Below are 22,721 nucleotides of genomic sequence, written 5' to 3'. Positions count from 1 at the left end.
CGGCGCAAAGAGTAGCACGATTGCACGAAGGCCATACACTCTCAGAGGCCAGGCCGCCAGGGGAGCCATATAGATACACCAGGTACGTATATACTACTCCATCCGTTTCACAATATAGAACTTCCTAGTTAATGAATTTAGACATATGAATTTTTACATTAATTCACATCTTTATGAATGTGGACAATGTTAAAAAGTCTTACATTATAAAACGAAGGAAGTATGTGTTTTATGTATCAGACATGCCTTCACGATGAGTCATCATTGAGTCCACTTTTTCGGTTTTCTACTACAACTCCCTCTTTGAAGGAGAATCCAGCTTGTGAGCACAAAAAACAGGCATATTAATGGGAACATAAAAACGAATAAACTACTCCAACTAGGGTGGCTAACAGAGACTAGGAGCATCCCCAGCATTTAAAATCTGAGAAATAGCGGATGGGAGTGAAAAATCGGCCTCCAGCGGATACTCCATCGGCTACACCAAAAGTAGTGGATCGCTAAAACAGGAGAGAGGAACGCCACGCCAAATCGCAACCGCCACTTTGGGTCGAGCTCCCGCCCCCATCCGGAGTTTCGGAACGACCTCCGCCCATCGTCATCGTCGCTGGCCGCCGGCGAAAGTGAGTCCTCAACAGCGGTGGAGAGGTTTGAGAGAGAGGGATGTACCAGATCTGGAAGCTCCTGCCCAATGTTGCCAACGGGCTCCACGATACGCGCCCGCTTCGTCGTCGTCGCCCCTCCACCTGCGAGCTGCTATTGTTGCTCCTCCACGCTCACCCGGTGCCGCCGCTAGGCTTGGGGATGCAGCAGCTGCTCCGCCCGTCGCCGGCGGCCCTCCACCCACGAGCTGCCACCGTCGCCCCTCCGCGCTCGTCCGGTGCCGCTGTCGTTGGCGCCGAGATGCAGCACCAGACGAGCTGCCACTGGCGCCCCTCCGCCCACGAGCTGCTCTCCCTTATCCTCTACTCTCCTCTCCTCTCCTCTCCCATTCTCTCCGCCTCCTCTCTCCCTCTCCCTCTACCCGCGAGCTACTCCTCGGTGACGGCAGCAGGCGGCGATGGCGGCGGCGCCTCTCCGTCCTTCGCCTCCTCTCTCTCGCCATGGGGCCGCGGGACGGCTCGACGGTGGCGGGCGGCGGTAGGCAGCAGCGCCCTCCCGTCCGGCCGGAGGGGAGGCGGCGGGCAGGGACGACGCCCTCTCCTCCGCCGGATCCAGCGGGAGAGGAGGCGGCGGTGGTACGACATCTCGGATCCAACGGGAGGGGAGGGGAGAAGGTGGCGGCCCGACGTCCCAGCGATGGTGGCACCCCTCCCCTCCGCCGAATCCAGCGGGAGGGGAGCCGGTGGCGACCTAGCGTCCCTGTGGCTGTTCGGCGGCGACAGCGGCACCCTCCTCTTCCGACGTCGGTGTTTTCTTGGTGTCCTTGTGATTGATATTCTTGTGTTATTGTTGTTGTTGAAATCTGTTATTGTGTTTTTTTAGTAGTTTTCTCTTGGATTTAGGTCCAAATTTTATGCGGACTCGAATCAAGGCGCACGGGGGCAGGGCCAGAAGCAAGGTTGTCACCGCGACGATTTTTTTCTTTTATTTTTCTTTTGCCATCGGAGACGGATTGAAGCGGGATCGATCGCACACGCGAGGAAGAATTTTTCGTTGACGGACGAAAATTCTACCCGGGAGCCTTACATTTTTTTTAATTAAGTGTAGATTAACGGGTGCAGCCAGAGGCCGCGATTGAACAGAGCTCCTAAATTTCCTAAAATCAGGATTAGTACTACTATAATTTTTAATCAATTGGCAATTTCAATATAAAACTTATGTAGATAAAATGAATGAACAACTGATGCTCGATAAATTGTCCTAGTGCTTCATGGCTTGCTCATTGGCACTTATATTAATTAGGGGCCTAAGTGGGTAGCCTATGCGATCTGTCGTTTATTCCTACTGCATCCAATCTGTTTTTCTTCAACAAAAGTAATGCAAACTAGGGCCCCTACACGCAGCCCTCTCTGCTAATCTGCGATGGTCGACAAGAATAATGCAAATTCTTCCTTCATGCTAGATTGCTAGGCGAGGACTTGGAGTTTCCTACACGAATATTGCATTCTTCCTTCCGATAGGATTCAACATGCCTCCTATTCCTACCAGTCACCTAGAAAACATATTCCGTGTTATCTTGATCCTCTCCTTTTTATGCTTGGATTCCTAGAGCCAACACAAAACACATTTTTCCAATTCATTTTGCGGTGGACTTGGAAAGAGATGTTGCTCTCCTTTCCACCGATGCTCTTTTTATGTGAGAAAAAGACATACGTACGAGCTCCTGCAGAGATAGGGCCATGTGTAATGTGTTTCTATAGTAGAGTAAATACGTGTGTCGGTGCGTAATAACATAAGGTAGGAGCTTGGCCATATGTAGTGTGTTTCTATAGTATGTACTCCCTCTGATTTTATTAAGCCGTTGGTTAGTTTAATTTTGAACTAACTAGCACCATATATTGAAGGATGTAGGTAGTATAAGGTGTAGGTGTGTCTACCCTTCTCTATATTTAGACAACAAGCATCCCCTCCTTCCAATCGATTAATTTATTCAAAAAATAATAATTGTAACAAGGGCTTATTCTCTTGTTTAATGACGACATCTAGTTAATTAAAAGGCTAGTAATCATGGACAAGCGTTGTTGCACTGCATACAAGTATATAGTACAAAGGAAAGGGAAAAAAAATTAAAAACTGTAACATCATCACAAAAGGAACAAATTAAGACGATTTAGTGAGGGGAAGGTGCGGATGTACAACAGAATGAACATTGTGGCGATACAGTTGAAAAATGCAATCAGAATGAACTCTTGCTTAAGAACAGACTTTGCATGATATGCATATGCAAGTACAAATTATATGAGGAACAACAATCTTTTATTAAATTATGAAGAGCAAATCTAGTTATTACATATATAGAGATACCACTCTGAAATGGTAAATATAGAAAACTAAAATATGGATCACCCCCTCCTTTGCGCCATCCTGTTCATATCCTCCTTGATTTTAGGATTTGTTTGTCATCCAAAACTGGTTCTGAGCATCTATGGTAGCTAGGCCCAGGGTGTGAAAAACCGCCGGTAACCGCGCGGTTACCACGGTTACCGCCCGTACCGCGGGGGTACGGTTACCCGTACCGCGCGGTACGGTTTAATAAAATTCGTCCAAATTCAAAAATTTAAAAAAAAAAGAAAAAAATCAAAAAAAATAGTGAAGGTAGTGCTTGATTTATAGTGTTTTATGGTGAAGAAATTTCTCAAAAAAGAGTAATATTTATTCAAATTTGAGAGCAAAACGGAGAATAAATTTGAAAATTGGAAAAAGAAAAAAAAATGGGCCGGCCCGTTACTGTGCAACCCATTACACATCGCGCGGTAACCGCGCCAAACCGCGTGGTTACCGCGTCAAACCGCACGGTAACCGCGCCAAACCGCGCGGTTTGCCCGAATTTTTGAATTCAAATTTCGATTTGTAAATTTGTCGCGGTTTTGCGCGGTTACCGCGGTTACCGCCGGTAACCGCCGTACCGCCGGGTGGCGGTAACCGGGCCCCCGGCGGTTTTTGAAACCCTGGCTAGGCCAAACCATTACACCGAGGCGTTCAAACGCACCATTATTGCTTACAATCTGTAAAGCATTGAACAATTCCACGGCCTCATCTCTTGGTGTACTGTTGCCCCACCTCCCATTCTTGTGGCAAATAAGGACTCCACATGTCATTGTTCGCCATTCAAGTACTTCCTTTGCCTCATCAAGGGTAAGACGGGTTCCTGTGAACCATCCTTTGAGCTGTCGGTTACGGATATTTCTAAGTCATATCGCTTCCGGTAGCGTAACAATCATAGTTGCTAGTGCAACTCCAAGAACTCTATTATCTACGGATGGACTGTAGTTGGATAAAACATGCACTGGTGGAGAAACCCTTTGTAGTCCCGGTTTGTAACTCCTCTTTAGTCCCGGTTTCCAAACCGGGAGTACCAATCCAGAACTAAAGATCGCTATCTTTAGTCCCGGGTGAAATAACCGGGACTAAAGATCGATCTTCACCAACCGGGACTAAAGATGGCTCAGCCACGTGGCCGGCTGAGCCATCTTTAGTCCCGGTTAGTGTTACCAACCGGGACTAAAGATCGAGCTGACCTTTTTTTTTTGCATGGCCCTGTTGCTGCATGGTATATATATATATATATATATATATATATATAAACCATGCATATATATGTTTCAATACATATATATGCATACATATTTTTTATATATATATATATATATATATATATATATATATATATATATATATATATATATATATATATATATATATATATATATATATATATATATATATATATATATATATATATATATATATATATATATATACAGTACATATGTACATGCATATATATATTTATACATATATATGTTATGCAAATGCATATGTGTATATATATATATGACCAAAATATATTTACATTATAGAAAATGTGTACACATGCATATAGAAACATATGTAGTCATGTATTAATTATAATCCATTATATGTCCTAGCTAGCTACGATTTCGACGTAGTAGTAGTACTCGCTGCTAGCTCAGAAACTAAGGACCGGTGAATTGTGTTTCCGTCATAGTAGAATTCACCCTTGGGATCAAGGATTTCTTCGTTGATGAATCCCATGAGTTGTTCTTGAACCGCCGCGATAAATTCCTTGTGTGTGGTCAGGTTATCCCTCATGCGAATAAACTATATGAATGTATGAAATTGATTAGTAATTAAACAAGAAATCGTTACGTAATGAAATTTTGAATTTATTTGTACGTACATCGAGCTCTCTTGTGGTGATGATTTGGTCTGCAAGGCAGTGGCAATACTCGCACACGTAATAGCCGCACAAGTTAGTTCCCTGCTTTTGCTTTACGCACTACAAATAAATGACAAACAACGAGAGATCTAATTAATATACACTTGTATGTATTTAAATCGGAGAAATATAAATGTAGAGCATGTGTACTCACAGGAAATTTGAACTTCCGCCTAAGTCTTTCTCTCCATTTGCCGCGGACCAAATGACGGAACCGATACCAAGCCCTACATGGAGTTTAAAGCTATGATTCGTAGTAGCAATTAACATAACAAGATTTTCTTAATTAACAGAGGAACTTATGACGGTACCTGTGTATAAGTTCGAAAACCTTGTTAAACGTAGACTCTTTTTTATCCATTGAGTCATATACGTTGACGGTGCAGGCCGACAGGTCGAAGAGTAAAAGCACCCAGTGGAATCTGCAATGTGCGTGGGATGCATTACATATGAAACACTTAGCAAGTTCGTACGGGAATGAAATTTAGTATGTAGGAAGACAGTAAAATTAAACTAACTCTGTGTTGTACGGCAATAGTATGAACGTCTTGTAATGCTGCGCCTTCAGGAGATGGACGAGATTGTCCTCTGTTTCTTGTGGATATTGGTCGAGCATTGCGACATTTACTCTCCGAGGGTCGATGAATCCAGTATCGAAAACCCTCCGCCGTCGGGCCCTTTAAATCTCCATTCTACAACGATAAAAGGGAGTATATTATTTTCTATAGTCTACTTATATACAAGGACCTAATTAATTAAAGGAGACGTATAGTAAGAAATCTAACTGAACGATATACTTACAAAATCCAGCAACTCATAATAGAGACGTCGAGTGCGTCCAGCTAGTATAGTTCGTAGATTCCCTTGAAATTGATCCAGAGAATGTCATCTCCTTGCAAGAAGTCTGTGTCCCTGATCCTCGCTCCGATCATCTCTCTACCGGTGGCGCTCATCTCCATGTACAGCTGATGGAACTTGTACATTTGTGTGGGTAGGGACTGCAGCAGCTCAGGCTTGACAAGCGGTTTACCGAGTTCGTACATGTATTTCACTTCCGCCTTTTCGATTTGTGCGACTCCTAGCAATTGATCCGTAGTTAGACCGGTGTCAGTAATAAATTCTTCTATCGTCATTTCTTTACCGGTCACCAACGGCTCGATCTCCTGGTTTGGTTGCTCTCCAAGCTGAGGGACTGTTTTGGACTTTCCAGAATATGCTTTCTTCAGCGTTCGCTCATAGTACGATAGCTTGATGGCCTCCTTGACAGATGCAGACATACCCCTGAAGAAGTTCCTGACACTGGGGTCTATAGGAATCTTCTTTTCTGGACTTCGAGGCTTGAATTGTCTCTTGACTTCTGATGCAACGTAAGCGTCAAGCTCCTCTTGCGTGCAATCGTACCCCGGGTCCTTGTTCTTGGCGGCGTCAACTTTCGCCTTCTTCGTTGCCCTTGTGTGGGCAGGCGGTGGAGCTGGGGGGCCCTTGACTTTGAAGGTGCCGGAAGAGAAGCTTGCGGAGGAGTAGGTGTAGGAGCCCGAGGAGGAGTCGGTGCAGGATCCTGAGGAGGAGTCGGTGCTGGAGCCTGAGGTGGAGACGGTGCTGGAGGATCATGAGGAGGAGACGGTGCAGGATCCTGAGGAGGAGATGGCGGAGCCGGAGGAGATGGTGCACGAGACGCCGCTTGTCGCCCAGGGAGGATGATGTACCGCCTGCGCCATAGAATAATGGCATGGCTTGTGTCTCGTAGATGCGTCTCACCGTCTCCTCCAGGGTAATCCAGCTCGAGGTCCTCGTACGCGCCTTCGACCAACTCAACTTCGACCTTCGAGTATCCTGCTGGAATCGGCCTGCAGTGGTAAGTACCTGAAGGGTTAGTTGGGATGGCCATGCCCGACGCCACCTTCATGTTGTGAGAGATTATTTATTAGTAATCAACATATATAAGCAGCAACTAGCGGAATGGCTAAATCTAAAATATATAAACTACGAGCTTACCTTTATTGATAAGTTCTTGTAAGGAATATGTGGCTCACATGGTGTCCGCTGAGTGATGTCATCAACGGGACAGGTCGATTCGTCCTGTGTTTGCATGGCGTCCATGCTCTGTGATCCTACCTGCCCCGTTGAGGCGCAGCTGCTACGGTTTCCTGACGGGCTCACCATTGCAGGAGGAATGGTCGGCTGGGGATCATGGGACCGATGTGCGGCCATGCGTTCATCAACCTTCCTTGCCACCTCCTCTTGCATGCTGAGTTCGTAGCTCGATACCCGGAACTCTAGATCTGCAATCTTCGCCTCGGTATCTCTCTTACTCCTCATCCGACTCCTGTACGTGTGGATGTCCACCTTGAAACCAATCTTCCAAGGAATCACCCCTTTCCCTCGTGTTCGTCCTGGATGCTCTGGAGTCTGCAGGGCGAGTGTCAGCTCATCCCTATCTCTGTCCGGTCGGAACGTGCCCTGAGAGGAGGCTTCCACTGCATCTGTTAGTCATCGCGCAGCCTCTCGTATCTGATCGCCGAAGACCAGTGAGCCATCAGCTGGGTTGAGCGTTCCACCGTGAGCATAGTACCAGAACTTCGATCGTTCCGGCCAATTGGCGGTTGCCGGTTCGATACCCCTCTCAATCAAGTTAGCCTCCATCTCCTCCCACTTCGGCATCGCGACGCTATAGCCTCCTGACCCCAAGTGGTGATGGTACTTCTTCTTGGTGGCATTTTCTTTGTTTCTTTCCATCATCGCCTGCCCTTGTTCACCTGTCTTATATGCAACGAACTCGTCCCAGTGATCCCTTAGCTTTGGGAATGTGTTGAAGTTCGGTGTCTGCCCCTTCAGGATATATTTCTTGTACAGCTCTCCCTTAAAGCTCTGAAACTATTCTGCCATTTTCTTCAGAGTCCACCTTTTCACTTTGTCCTCTGTACCCGTGGGAAGGGTGAATGTCTCGAGCATTGTGGTCCACAGCATCTCTTTCTCCGAATCTGGGACAAAGCTCTCATGATCTCCGCGTGCCCTTGTTCTTCGCCAGTACACCGTATTGACAGTCACGTTATCCCGCACAACCCAACCGCTGTGACGTACATAGTTCTTGGCGGCTTCGGCCGGGGCACTAGGACGTCCATCTTCTTTCACTTACGTTATGATGTGCCGACCCTCAAGCTTCTTCGCTACACCTCGTTGCCCGCGTGCCCTCTTTTGTACAACGGAGGGTTGACTACCACTAGCCTCCTCCTCCTGGTTCCCCTCCACATCCCTTTCCACGTGCCCCTGCTGGTTCCCCTCCGCATCCCTCTCCACGTTCCCTTCCTCGTTCAAGTACTGGTTTGGATCCTCGTTCCCCTCTTCTTCATTCCAGTACTGGCTGCTTCCCTCCGCGATTGTATCGTACAATATCTGTTCCTCATCGCAGTCAGCCATCTGTTGATATAAGAAATATCTGCTAAGTCACGAGACATTTATGTTTTAACAATCTAAGTCATGTATGCTAAGTGTAAATGTCGTACATTAGAACCCTACACAACCTTACGTGCTAAGTCTAATTACAAATCGTGATATAAGCTAAGTCTAGGTGACGTATATTATACAACCCTAGCTAGTAAATAATTATATACTAAGTCTAATTACAAATAAAATAATCTTATATTAAAACTCAAATAATATTACATGCTAAGACTAAAATAGTCATGTATATGCTAAGTGTTTTGTGCGTATATGTTAAGTCTAATTAAGACTACAATAGTCAATTGCTAGGAGTCGCACCAATTCCGTAGTCAATAATTACATACTAATTCTAATTACAAATAAAGTAATCTTATATTAAAACTCAAATAATATTACATGCTAAGACTGAAAGAGTCATGTATGCTAAGTGTAACTGTCGTATATGCTAAGTCTAATTAAGACTAAAATTGTCAATTGCTAGGAGTCGCACCAATTCCGTAGTTAATAATTATATACTAAGTCTAATTACAAATAAAATAATCTTATATTAAAACTCAAATAATATTACATGCTAAGACTAAAATAGTCATGTATGCTAAGTGTTTCGTGCGTATATGCTAAGTCTAATTAAGACTACAATAGTCAATTGCTAGGAGTCGCACCAATTCCGTAGTCAATAATTACATACTAAGTCTAATTTGCAATAAAATAATCTTATATTAAAACTCAAATAATATTAGAACACTACACAATCTTATATGCTAAGTCTAATTACAAGTCTAATATTCTTAATTGCATTACAAATATAACAATCATTTATATTATTATGTCACTTGCCTGCACGAATTCCTTCTACGGCTAGCTCTTCCACTCCGGCTTGAGGGACGACTCCGACAACATGTCTTTTCTGCAAGATACAAAAAATATGTATTAGGATAAATGCGAAGTAACATATATATATATTGCATTTCACGTTCACATTCGTTCGCTCGTTCTCATTCACGTTCATTCTCGTTCACGTTCGTTGTCGTTCTCGTTCACGTTAATTCGTTCGATCGTTCTCGTTCTCGCTCTCGTTCGTTCGATCGTTCTCGTTCTCGTTCACGTTCTCGACGTACGTTGACGTGTTCGTTCTCGTTCACGTGTTCGTTAACGGCGGTGTGGCGGCATTGGGCCGGCGCTTGGCGCGGCGGCGTGGCGGCGGCGTGGCGACGGCGGCGGCGGCGTGGCGTTGCATGCGGCGGCGGCGTTGCGCGGCGGCGAAGGCGGCGGCATGGCGTGGCGGCGGCGGCGTTGCGCGAGCGGCGGCGAAGGCGGCGGCGTGGCGTGCCGGCGGCAGCGTGGCGCGGCGTCGGCGTGGCGCGGCGTCGTCGTGGCGCGGCGTCTCGTGGCGGGCGGCGCGACGGAGAGAGAGATCGAGATTGGAGATCGATGAAGGGAGAGGCGGCGGCGGCTCTCACCCCAGAGATGCGGCGGCGGCGGAGGAGGCGGAGGCGGCGGCGAGGACGACGAGCTCGAGACGACGGCGAGATACGGCGGCGTCGGCGCGGGGATTTGCCGTAGGCAGTGGCGGCGAAGGAGAGAGGCCGAGAGAGATCGATCGGCCGAAAACGTTAAGTGTTGGTGGAGAAGATGAGGGCGCGCATCGGGAATATATATAGCCCTCGATCTTTAGTCCCGGTTGATGAGAACAACCGGGAGTAAAGAGTAAAGATATATTTACTCCCGGTTGTTGAGAACAACCGGGACTAAAGAAAATATCTTTAATCCCGGTTGTTCTCAACAACCGGGACTAAAGATATCTTTAGTCCCGGTTGTTCTCATCAACCAGGAGTAAAGATCTTTTCCCGCTATTTCCAAATTATTTTTAAACCCGGTTAGGGTTAAGAACCGGGACTAAAGATTATAGCACTGCATATTATTTTCGCTTACATATGTGTTTCTAAAATAGAAGTTAATGCATTAACATTATTTAAAGTACAAAGATTAATGACAATTACTTCGAAAAATTATTTTTGTCTGTAATAAATTAAGTGGATAAATCGTAATAAGCAAATATATGACTTAAAATTAATAAAAATTCCAATAATCATATATACTTAGCATATGAATGATATTATTAAATTGGTAAAAACTCTAATTAAGATATGTATGTACATACTGCATGATTTAAAATTAATAAAAATTATAATCATCATATATACTTAGCGTAGGAATTATATTAAATTAAATGTTAAAAACTGTAATTAACATATGTAAATGCCACATGCATGATTTAAACCTTTTAAAAATTCGAATAGTCATATATAAGTAGCATATGAAAGATAGTAAATTAAATTGTGAAAAACTCTAATTAACATCTGTAAATGCCACATGAATAATTTAATACTTTTAAAAATTCTCTAGTCAATTATAATTAGCATATGAATGATAGTCAATTAAATGTAGCATATGAATGATAGTAAATTATGCCATACATCAATTGATTTATATGGATAATCAATACATCCAAAATAGTTTACATCGTGTACACAATAATTACGGCATTACATCGGCGGTGACGGTTGACCGCACGTACTTTCTCCTCACTATTGTTCCCTCCTTGTGATCGCTGCGTGAGTAAGGGGTGTCTTCATTTGATAGGAGGATGCTAGGGTCAATCGTCACCGTGAAAGGGGGTTGCCCATCCAACTGATCGTAATCCTCGTCAGTCTTGTCCTCAACTCCGACGATTTTTCTTTTGCCTGGGAGAACCACTTGACGCTTAGGCTCGTCAGGCCCTCTGCCCTTCTTTCCTTTGCTAGACATGTCCTTCACGAAAAAGACTTGCGTTACATCATTGGCAAGGACAAAAGGTTCGTCCGAGTATCCAACCTTGTTAAGGTCAACAGTTGTCATACCACTGTCATCAATCATTACGCCTCCACCAGTCAACCTAACCCATTGGCACCGGAACAGAGGAACCTTGAGAGGACCATAGTCAAGTTCCCATATATCCTCGATGGCACCGTAATACGTGGCAGTTGTTCCATCGTGTCCCATGGCATCGACACGAACAGCGCTGTTTTGGTTCGTGCTCTTCATGTCTTGGGCTCTCGTGTAGAATGTGTACCCATTGATCTCATATCCCTAGAATGTCGCGATCGACCCAGACGGTCCCCTCGCCAGGAAGGCAAGTTGTTGGTTGATTGACTCGTTACCCATGAGATGTTGTCGTAGCCACGTGGGGAAAGTATCAATGTGATGCTGTGTAATCCATGCATCGGACTTACCGATGTTCCTGGCGTGAACTAGAGCCAAGTGCTCCTCGATGTAAGGAGCTACCAATGAAGAGTGTTGCAGAACAGTGAAATGGGCTTTACGGAATAAATTGTTGTCTACCGTCATTATTGCTTTCCTTCCGAGAGTTCCCTTTCCCCGTAGTCTCCCTTCATGGCGTGATTCAGGTACCCCGATTGGGCGAAGGTCTTCGATAAATTCTACGCAAAATTCGGTGACCTCCTCTGTTCCATAACCCTTGGCGATGCTTGCCTCTGGATGAGCACGGTTACGAACATACTTCTTCAAAACGCCCATGTACCTCTCGAAAGGAAACATGTTGTGTAGGTACACAGGCCCGAGAATACGGATCTCTTTCACAAGGTGACAAAGCAGATGCGTCATTATATTGAAAAATGAAGGTGGAAATATCAACTCAAAACTGACGAGACATTGCACCACTTCATTCTGAAGGGCTTCTAATCTATCCGGATCGATGACCTTCTACGAAATTGCGTTCATGAATGCACATAGCTTTGTTATTGTTGCCCGGACATATGCTTCAGATCATTACGTTCCATATCTTTCGACTTTTCGTATACACCTAGGAAGCCAAGAAGGTTTACGCAAAGGTTCTTAGTGAGGTGCATCACGTCGATTGCGTGGCGTACGTCCAAGAATTCCCAATATGGTAACTCCCAAAATATAGAGTTCTTTTTCCACATCGCCGCGTGACCATCTTCGCTCTCTATAGGCTGGCTTCCAGGCCCCTTTCCGAACACTACTTTAAGATCTTTAACCATAGCAAACACTGTTTTCCCGCTGCGATGTTTAGGCTTCATACGGTGGTCGGCCTTATGTTCGAAGTGCTTGCCTTTCTTCCGTACCGGATGGTTTGTTGCAAGGAATCGACGATGACCCAAGTATACAACCTTCCTACAGTGCTTAAGATACGTACTTTTTGTTTCATCCATACAGTGAGTGCAAGCCTTGTACCCCTTGTTGGACTATCCGGATAGGTTGCTAAGTGCAGGCCAATCGTTGATGGTTACGAACAGCAGCGCTCGTAGGTTAAACTCCTCCTGTTTGTCCTCGTCCCACACGGGGACACCTTCCTTCTTCCACAACTGTTTAAGATCTTCGACCAGTGGTCTTAGGTACACATCGATGTCGTTACCAGGTTGCTTGGGGCCTTGAATAATAATCGGCATCATTATGTACTTCCTCTTCATGCATAGCCATGGGGGAGGTTGTAGATACACATCATAACGGGCCAAGTGCTATAGCCGCTGCTCATCTCTCCAAAAGGATTCATGCCATCCGTACTAAAACCAAACCGTCTGTTTCGTGCGTCCTTTCCAAATTCTTTAAATTTTCTGTCGATGTTTCGCCACTACGAACCATCAGCGGGGTGTCTCAGCATCCCGTCCTGTTGACGCTCTTCAGCGTGCCATCGCAACATTCTAGCATTCCCCTTGTTCCTGAACAAACGCCTTAGCCGTGGTATTATAGGGAAATACCACATCACCTTAGCAGGAATTCTCTTCTTTGTTAGCTGCCCGTCAACTTCCCCTAGATCGTCTCGTCTAATCTTGTATCGTAGTGCTTTGCAAACAGGGCACGCTTCTAGGTTCTCATACTCCTCACCGTGATATAGGATACAATCGTTCGGACATGCGTGAATCTTATGAACTTCCAGTCCTAACAGGCAGACTATCTTCTTAGCCTCGTACGTTGTCTCGGGCAATTTGTTTCCCCCCGGAAGAATGTTCTTGACGAGTTTCAATAAATTGCTAAATGCCTTGTCGCAACCTGGGTACAACGAAGTTCTGTGGTCCTCCAACATCTTGTCCAATTTATGGGCCTCCTTTTCACTTTCGCAGTCCTCCCTGGCGTCCTGCAACATCTGACCAAGATCATCCGCAACGTCGTTACCATCAGCAGCTATTTCCTCCTCGTCCGTTTGATTTTCTTCAAATCCAACATACTGAGCAAAGTCCAGAATATTGTCGTCTTCCACTTCATCTTCTTCCATTTCAATACCTTGCTCTCCGTGGGATGTCCAACAATTATAGCTTGGCATGAACCCCGACTCAAACAAGTGGAAATGAATAGTCCTAGATGCAGAATACTCCTTCTGATTCTTACACTTATTGCATGGACAACAAATAAAACCCCTTTGCCTGTTAGCTTCGGCCACTCTCAAAAAATAGTGCACGCCGTCAATAAACTCTTTGGACCGCCGGTCAGCGTACATCCATTGCCGATCCATCTACATGAGTCAAAAAAAAACCGTACACAAATAATTATTCTTACAATAATGACAGTCATACAATAATTATAAGATATCTTTATTCATACAAAAATCATAAAATATTACACCAAATAAATTCTTAAAAACTATTTGTAAAACTTTAAACTAATTTTAATGTGTTTTACTTCTTTTAATTTTCATTTTAGTTTGTTTTCTATTATTTAAGATTAACTTTCACTAGAGTTTTCCTTCTCAACTATTTTATAAAACCTTGTTTAGCAAATGAACTAAATTTCTATATATTCTTTCTTCCCCACACACATTTTCTCTCTCATCAACTTACAACTAAATTTTGGAGAAAAAAAAAGTGTGCAAAACATAGGTGCAAATGTAGTATGACAAAAAAAACATTGGAGGATGAAGTTGCAAACCTTTTAGGCACCTCCGATTTGTATGTAATCACCAAAATAAATTCAATAGAAATTTTGGCATGACCTCCCCTCTTTTTTGAAGAAATTTTGAAGCTTGCTCGGGCAGCTAGAGGAGGAAGAAGACATATAAATAGGGGTGGAACTTTAGTCCTAGTTGGTAGCACCAACCGGGGCTAAAGATCACCAGGATCTTTAGCCCCGGTTGGTAATACCAACAGGGACTAAAGTTACGATCTTTAGTCCCGGTTGGTAATACCAACCGGGACTAAAGATCCCGGGGAGCCTGACATGCCCTGACAGCATTCGAACCGGGACTAAAGATCTTTAGTCCCGGTTGGTGATCAAATATGCCCGTTACCCTTTTGAACCGGGACTAAAGATCATCTTTAGCCCCGGTTTTTATTGCATCCGGGACTATTGTGGAAATCGGCCAACCGACGAAAGATGGTTTCTCCACCAGTGATGGATAGCGTCTAACGCAGCATGGCGCCCGAGATTTAGGTTGGGTAGATTAGTAATGCCACCGTTACCTAATAGGGAAGCATAATCATCACCGATGGTCAAACGTGTCACAGGTTCAGGGATTAGATCAGCATACTTTTCAAATGCATGCCAATTCCCACTCCTGTTTGCAAATGCGATAACATTAAGGTTATCAGCTCGTATTGCCAGCATCGTGATGTCATCCCCTCTTCCAGTTAGATTTGTCATCTTCATCGATGCCGGTGGATGGTACAACCTCTGTCGGTCAAGAATATATGTATAATCAACATGTAGTCCACTTGAGGTGCGAATGGTAGATGCAAGAAGTGTTTGAAGGATGGAGCAGTAAGAGCCCCTAAAGAAGTCATGCTGCAAAATTTCGAAGGGAGGCCACCAAATACTGAAAACGAGAAAGGAGAATTATATGAGCTCATAGGACAGACAAGAGACACAAGAACTAAATTAGTACATCGAATGCAACCACAAGAAATGCCTTTATGCATACCTCTGAAAGAGTTCATTTGGCTGCAATGACGATCTCACGGGAGAAACAAGGCACGTGATAACCACCACCTTAATCATAACAACCATGTTGATATGTGCCATTGATGCTCGTTGAGAAGCGTTGAGAAGAGAGAGGATTGTGCTAGCTTGTGGCTATGCAAGGTTGGACTGAGGAACAGAGAAGATTCAATTTGTGGGGAGAATGCACCGGCATACAAGGAAAACAGTTTACCTTTAAGTAGTCAAGCAATCATTGTTGTTGGGCTGCCGTTGTATAGTGTCATTTGCATGATCTCGTTTAAGAATAGGCAAGGCATGATATTACATGCATACAATGTGGGACAACATTAGTTCGCTGGCAAAAAATTTTACAACATGTCATATCAAACGTTTGGATACATATATGGAGTATTAAACATAGAAAAAAAATAACTAATTACATAGTTTGCGTATAAATTGCGAGATAAATTTTTTAAGCCTAATTAGTCCATAGTTTGACAATGTGGTGCTATAGTAACCATTTGCTAATGATGAATTAATTAGGCTTAATAAATTCGTCTCACGGTTTACAGGCGGAATCTGTAATTTGTTTTGTTACTACCTCCGTCCTAGAATACTTGTCGCTTTGAGTTTTTTTCATAACTTTTGATCTTTCGTCTTATTCAAAAAATTATGGAATTACTCTCTCCGTCCCAAAATAAGTGCAGTTTTACACTATTCATCTCCAAAGTTTGATCGTTCGTTTTATTTGAAAAATTTTTAGATTACTATTTTTATTGTTATTACATGATAAAACATGAATAGTATTTTATGTGTGACTAATTTTTTAAAAAAATTTCATAAATTTTTCAAATAAGACGGACGGTCAAACGTTGGACACGGATTTTCATGGCTGCACTTATTTTGGGACGGAGGTAGTATTATTTATTTTTTTCTGTGATTTGCTTTATTATCAAAAGTATTTTAAGTATGACTTCTCCGTTTTTATATTTGCACTAATTTTTTAAATAAAACGAATAGTCAAACGTTGCAAGAAAAAAATCAAAACGACTACTAATATGAGACGGAGGTAGTATTAATCTACATTTAATACTTCAAATGTGTGTCCATATATCCGATGTGACACGCTAAAACTTTACACCCTTGGATCTAAACACCCCCTAACCTTATTTGATAACGTGGGAATCGAAGCATGACAAGACATTAGGTTTCTGCTGAAATTAATGCTAGGACAGCAATGTACAGATGATGGAACAATGGACATTGCACTAGCTTTGCTAATTGCTACCCTTAGGCCCTGTTTAGAGCCTGTTTAGGCCTGCTCGAAAAAATTTTCACCCTGTCACATCGAATGTTTGGCCACATGTATAGAATATTAAATATAAAAAAATAACTAATTACACAGATTACGTGTAAATTGCGAGACGAATCTTTCAAGCCTAATTATGCTATGATTTGACAATATGGTGCTACAGTAAACATTTGCTAATGACGGATTAATTAGGCTTAATAAATTTATCTCGCAGTTTCCTGACGGAATCTGTAATTTGTTTTATTATTAGACTACGTTTAATACTTTAAATGTGTGTCCGTATATCCGATGTGACAACCAAACCAAAAAATTTTCCCAACTAAACAAGGCCTCACTATAAAAAACACTTTTTCCTGGTGTTACTTTTTTTTTCTCAAGCAAAAAAAAATAAAAAAACGCCAGTGAAAATACAACTGGGGGTCCTGCAGGTTAGTAACAGCTTACAAAAATTAATTTTACAAGTGATCGTACTAACGTAGCAGCTTGTGAAAATAACCCAAACAGGTATTAATAATAGAGTAATATATATGTAGGAATAAGTATGTGCACCTTTTATTTTTAGAGCAATTTACAGACAATTATTCAATCGAATCCCTCTCAATAATAACTAATGGCCAAGCCAAAGAAATAAGTAGACCCCCACAGGAAAGAGTACTAAGAATATCGCATATAAAGATGTTATTTACGGGTAATCAAAGATTGGTTCGCATGATTAAAATTAATTCAAAAACATAATCTACAAGATAATAAATTGCTGATGGCATGCCCTATATCTAGGTAGAATGAGGATATCAACTCATGGGACCAAATAATAGTCACAAATCCGGTTCTGGACACCTATGTGTTTTTCAAGAAACTCGTTCGAACCAATAAATTTATTTGTCTAGCTAACGCAAGGGTTCTTAGTTCACACTAAAATTGAAAGTTTGGTTGAAATTAGAATGATGTGACGGAAAAGTTGGAAGTTTTGTGTGTAGAAAAGTTTTAATGTGATAGAAAAGTTAAAAGTTTGAAGAATTATTTTAGAACTAAACACGGCGTAACTATTCAAATGGTTAGGAACTTGTCAGGTTGTCTTCTATATCTCTTCGTGCGTGCTTGGAGAAATGAACCACTATATTTTGCTAGCTTTTAAGGTCAGTCCCGACTAGCATTGATCATTTATAATATTATATTATATTATATTATATTGTAAATAAATGCATGTGTAGGATGGTGACAAGCTAAGGCAGCCATTGTTGCTACATCTACTAATGTACCAATAAAATAAGTGTGAAAGCAATATTCCTAGCGGCCCACGAGATTTTCTTAACTGTATCATAAATGCTAAATGTTACGGTAGTTATTTTCATGCAGAGTATATTCTACATATGTATAGAGTGCTTTATTTTTTTTACTTGCTTACACCCGCAACAAATTAATAAAATAGCTCTATATTTTTAACATATTTTTTAAACATATACCGCCTTCATATATTGTATACTGAAGTGATTATATACAATTAATTCTGGTCAAGATTTATTGTGCCAAAACAATATCATATTACTGTACTTTGTGTGTATTTTATATGAAATATATTTGATATACAATATGAATTGAATTAGAGCTCAATTGTAGATATAATAGAAAAATATTATTTTTGCTAACATTAAATTTTAAAAGTTATTAAAAATAAATAGAATAGCACCATAGTGTTTAGCAGCATATTTCTAGTTTTTATGGTTGTTTTGATATGGTCTTGGCAATTGTTTTGTAGCGGTGATTGGTGATGAAAATAAGAATGAGGGGTACTGTTTTAGATGTCTTTTAATCATTGGATTTGTCCCTGTAGAGGTTGTCGTTCTGAATCAACATATGGATAGAAGATTTGCTTATCATTTTAATAGCTCAAATGTTCAAATACTTGGGCAATACGTTCCTAAAATTTTATAGTGGATTGCATGTTCAAGGCAAGTATGCATCTATTAAGAAAAGTTGGTGAGATTTAGCAAGTTGTTTATAATTGGTTGAGAAAAGATGATAGATAAGGAATTACTATGGTGTGTTTGATTGGATGAAAATAGAATATTGGTAGAAAAGTTATTGTATTTTTGGATTAATTTAAAAGGTTAAAGGTTGTCATATTTTAGAACAGATAGAGTATTTAAAATTAAGTTTGAAATATGTATAACAGTGTGACATGTAGGACCGTGCATGCCTCGACCTGATGGATCTGTACGCACGTAGAAGTCATGGCACTTGCGCCATGCTGCTTTGCCTGCTTGCTGTCGAGTCTCGCACGAAATCGCTAAAAACAGTCTCGCAGCCCTCCGCGACGCCGCGCCCACGCCAGGTCTCGGTTTGTCGAAGAGGTCAGGTCCCCGGAAAAGCTAGCGCGCGGGTTGGCGGCGAGCGTTTTCGGATAGTTTAGCCTAACTAAGTGAAGTTATTAGTAGATAATAATGGTAATTAAGATATGATTATTTTTCGAAAGATTTTTTTTTGTACTAACCGATTGAAAACTTTCAAGTTTGATTTGAAAATCTTTGAAGTCAAATTTTAAAAAATTTCAAAACTCAATTTGAAAATTTTCAGCTCAAAATTTAAATGTGTAAGACAAATTTAGAAAACTTTCAACTCAGATTTAAAAACTTTTATCTCGAGATTTAAAAACTTTAAAGTACAGATTTGAAAATTTTTAAGTTAAGATTTGACAAAATATGAAAACTTTCGACTCAGATTTAAAAACTTTCAACTCAAGATTTGAAAACATTCGACTCCGATTCGAAAACTTTTGACTCAAGATTCGAAAAATTTCAACTCGATATTTGAATACTTTCAAATCAGATTAAAAAAATTTCAAGTTAAGATTTAAAAACTTTGAAAAAAATATTTTGAAAAATATAAGTGTGCTAAAGACTAAAAAAAAGTAATAAAAAAACTAAAAAAAAGAAAAAAATCGCAAAAGAAACCACGAAAAAACAAATCGCGAAAAAAAAAAGAGCTTATGGGCTTTTCTGAGCCAGAAGCAGCTGGCGCGCGGCAACTAGTAACGCCCTCGAGTCTCGGCGGCATGGGCATGGCACGCCCATCACTTATTCGCAGCGACCATTCGCTACTGATCGCCGCGCACGCACCGCGCGAGCGGACGGACGACAGGTCGAGGCTATAATGGATCGGAATATGGGAGGCTCTGGCATGGAGCCCAACGAAAAAGAAAGCAAGGCCCATAGCACCGCACCGTAAACTTGACCGAGAGAACCTGGACGAAACCCAAAGGAAACCCAAATCCCGGTAAACTGATTTGAGCTTTCTGGATGAAATAAGTTCATCTGAGGTCTTTTAACTTGTCAACGAATCCGATTTTTATCCTTCAACCAAAAAAATCAGATACAACGTATCCCTCAACTGTCAAAACCAGTGCAATATAGGTCCCATGACGGTTTGGACGGCGGTTTTCGCTGACGTGACGCCCACGTGACTATTTTGACTCGGTCTTCACATGACGTGGCAATGACATGGCGCTTACGTGACAATTTGATTTGGAAAATATTAAAAATTGCAGATCCACATGTTAGTTTACACAAAAAAAATAGATTAAAAATGGTGGGTTCTCACCCTCCTCTTCTTCCTCCTCTCTACCCAACTCCCCTGTATTCACTCTCTCTCCCCTCTCCTCTGTCCTCTCCGACGGCCGAAGAGAGATGCGGCGCGCGGCAGCCGGGCGAGGAGGGGCGGTGCCATTCTGCTGGGCATCGTGGGCGGAGCGGCGGGCGGCTGAACAACCCCTACCAGGACCTCAATATCCCCTACAAGCAGCTCTATGACCTCCCCACCTCCCTGGAGTTCCTCTTCCAGGAGTCGCTCGCCCAGCGCTGCTCATGGGGTGAGAACCTCACCTACTACACCAGCATAGGCTAACTCTCGGGCGCCGCCGTCGACCTCCGCGACGCCGCCCGCAACGCCGAGCCCGGGACACCGCTAAGATCCGGGTGAACCGCATCCTCAACTCATGCGGCAGGGCCACTGCATGGGGAACACGCTCAGGGTCATCGGCCTGCTCTATGCCGGGAGCCCGGGATCGAGAGTGGCATGGTCACCGTGCGCGACCGTGACGACTGGATCAACAGCGTCACCGTGGGGCTCAGCACTGGCGCGCTCTTCCGCGCCGCCGACGGGTCACGCTCCGCCGCCATCACTAGTGCCATCGGTGGGGTCCTCACCGGTGCCGCCATGTCAGGCAAGCAGGCGGCGAAGAGATATGTGCCCGCCCTCTGATTCGTCTGCACAGTATTCTCTCTGCCCCTCCTCGCCCGGCCGCCGCCCCTCCTCACCCGGCGGAGAGGACAGAGGAAAGGGGAGAGAGAGAGAGTGAATACATGGGAGATGGGTAGATAGGAGGAACAAGAAGAGGGTGAGAATGACATGTGGGACCCATGTGGGTCCCATCATTTTTATCTTTTTTTTTTGTAAACTGACATGTGGGTCCACAATTTTTAGTATTTTCTAAATAAAATTGCCACGTAAGCGCCACATCATTTCCACGTCATGTGAAGACCGAGTCAACATAGCCACATGGGCGCCACGTTAGCGAAAACCGCCGTCCAAACAGCCATGGAACCTATATTTAGACAGTTGAGGGACCGGTTGTATCTGGTTTTTTGGTTGAAGGACGAAAATCGGATTCGTTCACAAGTTAAGGGACCTCAGATGAACTTATTACTTTCTAGATTGGGCGAGGATCCCATGTGAATTGGGCCTTCGGGGATTGAGCGAGGATGGAGAAAGTCTATTTTGCTCCGTTAACTATGGACGCAGTAAAATCAGATATGTAGTCCCCTCAACTATTAAACCGGATCAATTTGTCTATCGGACGGTTTTTATTGTGGTTTTGCCGATGGGTCCCACCTACCATTAAGTGTTCCATTATCTTTATCTTTATCTTTGCATGTAGCCTAGTAGTTGCAATGACCTGAGTAGCACCCTAAGCTCCTGAGTTCATATCTCTATAGCAGCGAATTTCAGATTTGGTTGTTTGAGGGGCTAAGTTCCAAAATTAAGAAGGTTGCATACATTCGGTTGGATGTAGATGTTGGGTAAAAAAAATCCTTCTCTAAAAAATATCTTTGTTCTCTCTCCCTCGGCTGGACACAATCACGCAAAGATGGGTGGCATCGGAGCCTCGTTCCGAGGCTAGTGGCTAACGAAGACCATCGGAGCCGAGCAGTGAGGGCATCATCAAAGGGGATAAGAACATCACGAAGTAGCCCCCAACTCCAAACCTACGGCTGGTGTTGCTTTTTTTTTCATCTGGCAACGGCTGTACTTTCCTCTTCTCATCATGGCGGCCATGGACATTGTACCTGTGGACGGCCCCAAGGTGGTGCAGATTTTGAGCGGCGTGGTGTCGAGTGTGTTGTGCACCAACTAGAGGAGTGGCGATGGTGGTGAGGGTAGGCGCGGTGTGCAACGACGAGATCAGGGGCAGGTGCGTCGCGCCAACAGGAGGAGTGGCGGTAGGGTCGGTGCAGGCGTCGGTGCTGTCGTGGTCATTGGACGGGGAGAGGTCAAGGTTGGAGCTACGATCAGGTGATGGTTGGGCCGAGGTAGAGGCAGAGCCAGTCTCCGACCCCATCACTCCTTCCCTTTCCTCCACTCTTCCGCAGGAGGGGAATGACCTCTGCTGCTCTTGCCAATGACGAGGAACCAAGGAGGAGGATGGAGGGGACGTCGGCCGGCGCACATCCACCACTACCTAGGCATCTTCTCTGTTGGCGGCAACCTCTCCTCAATGTTGTCGTTGCTTGTAGTACCACCGCCCTGCACAGTGCTATCGTCCGTGCAATTTGGGAGAGTGGAAGAAGGGGATGGCTTTCACTGACTTGTGGTCCTAGTCAAGGCTATGTGGCGCCACGTCAAAGGAAACCAGTGTCAAAATCACTCGGGAGGTAGATTGACTGGTTTTTTTTTTTTTTGAGGGGCACGAATCAAACTCAACCTATAGTTGATGGTGGTAAATTGGACTTAATCCAAAGAGATCGATCCCATACGAATTGGGCCTTTGGAATTGCCACTTGAGCTTTCACTGCGGTATGTGGGCCCACTGACAACAACGTTGCTTAAGGCCGTTGATAACTTTACAAGAATACATCGAAG

General features: G+C 43.4%; 1 pseudogene; it reads left to right on the top strand.

Annotated features, from left to right (window-relative positions):
* The first annotated feature begins 20,168 nt into the window (after positions 1–20,168).
* LOC107280333 (mitochondrial import inner membrane translocase subunit TIM23-1-like) lies at positions 20,169–21,098 on the top strand (annotated as a pseudogene).
* The last annotated feature ends 1,623 nt before the right edge of the window (positions 21,099–22,721 follow it).

This window comes from Oryza sativa, chromosome 3 (genome assembly GCF_034140825.1).
Source record: "Oryza sativa Japonica Group chromosome 3, ASM3414082v1".
Taxonomy (NCBI): domain Eukaryota; kingdom Viridiplantae; phylum Streptophyta; class Magnoliopsida; order Poales; family Poaceae; genus Oryza; species Oryza sativa.
This window is presented reverse-complemented; position numbering and strand designations above follow the sequence as displayed.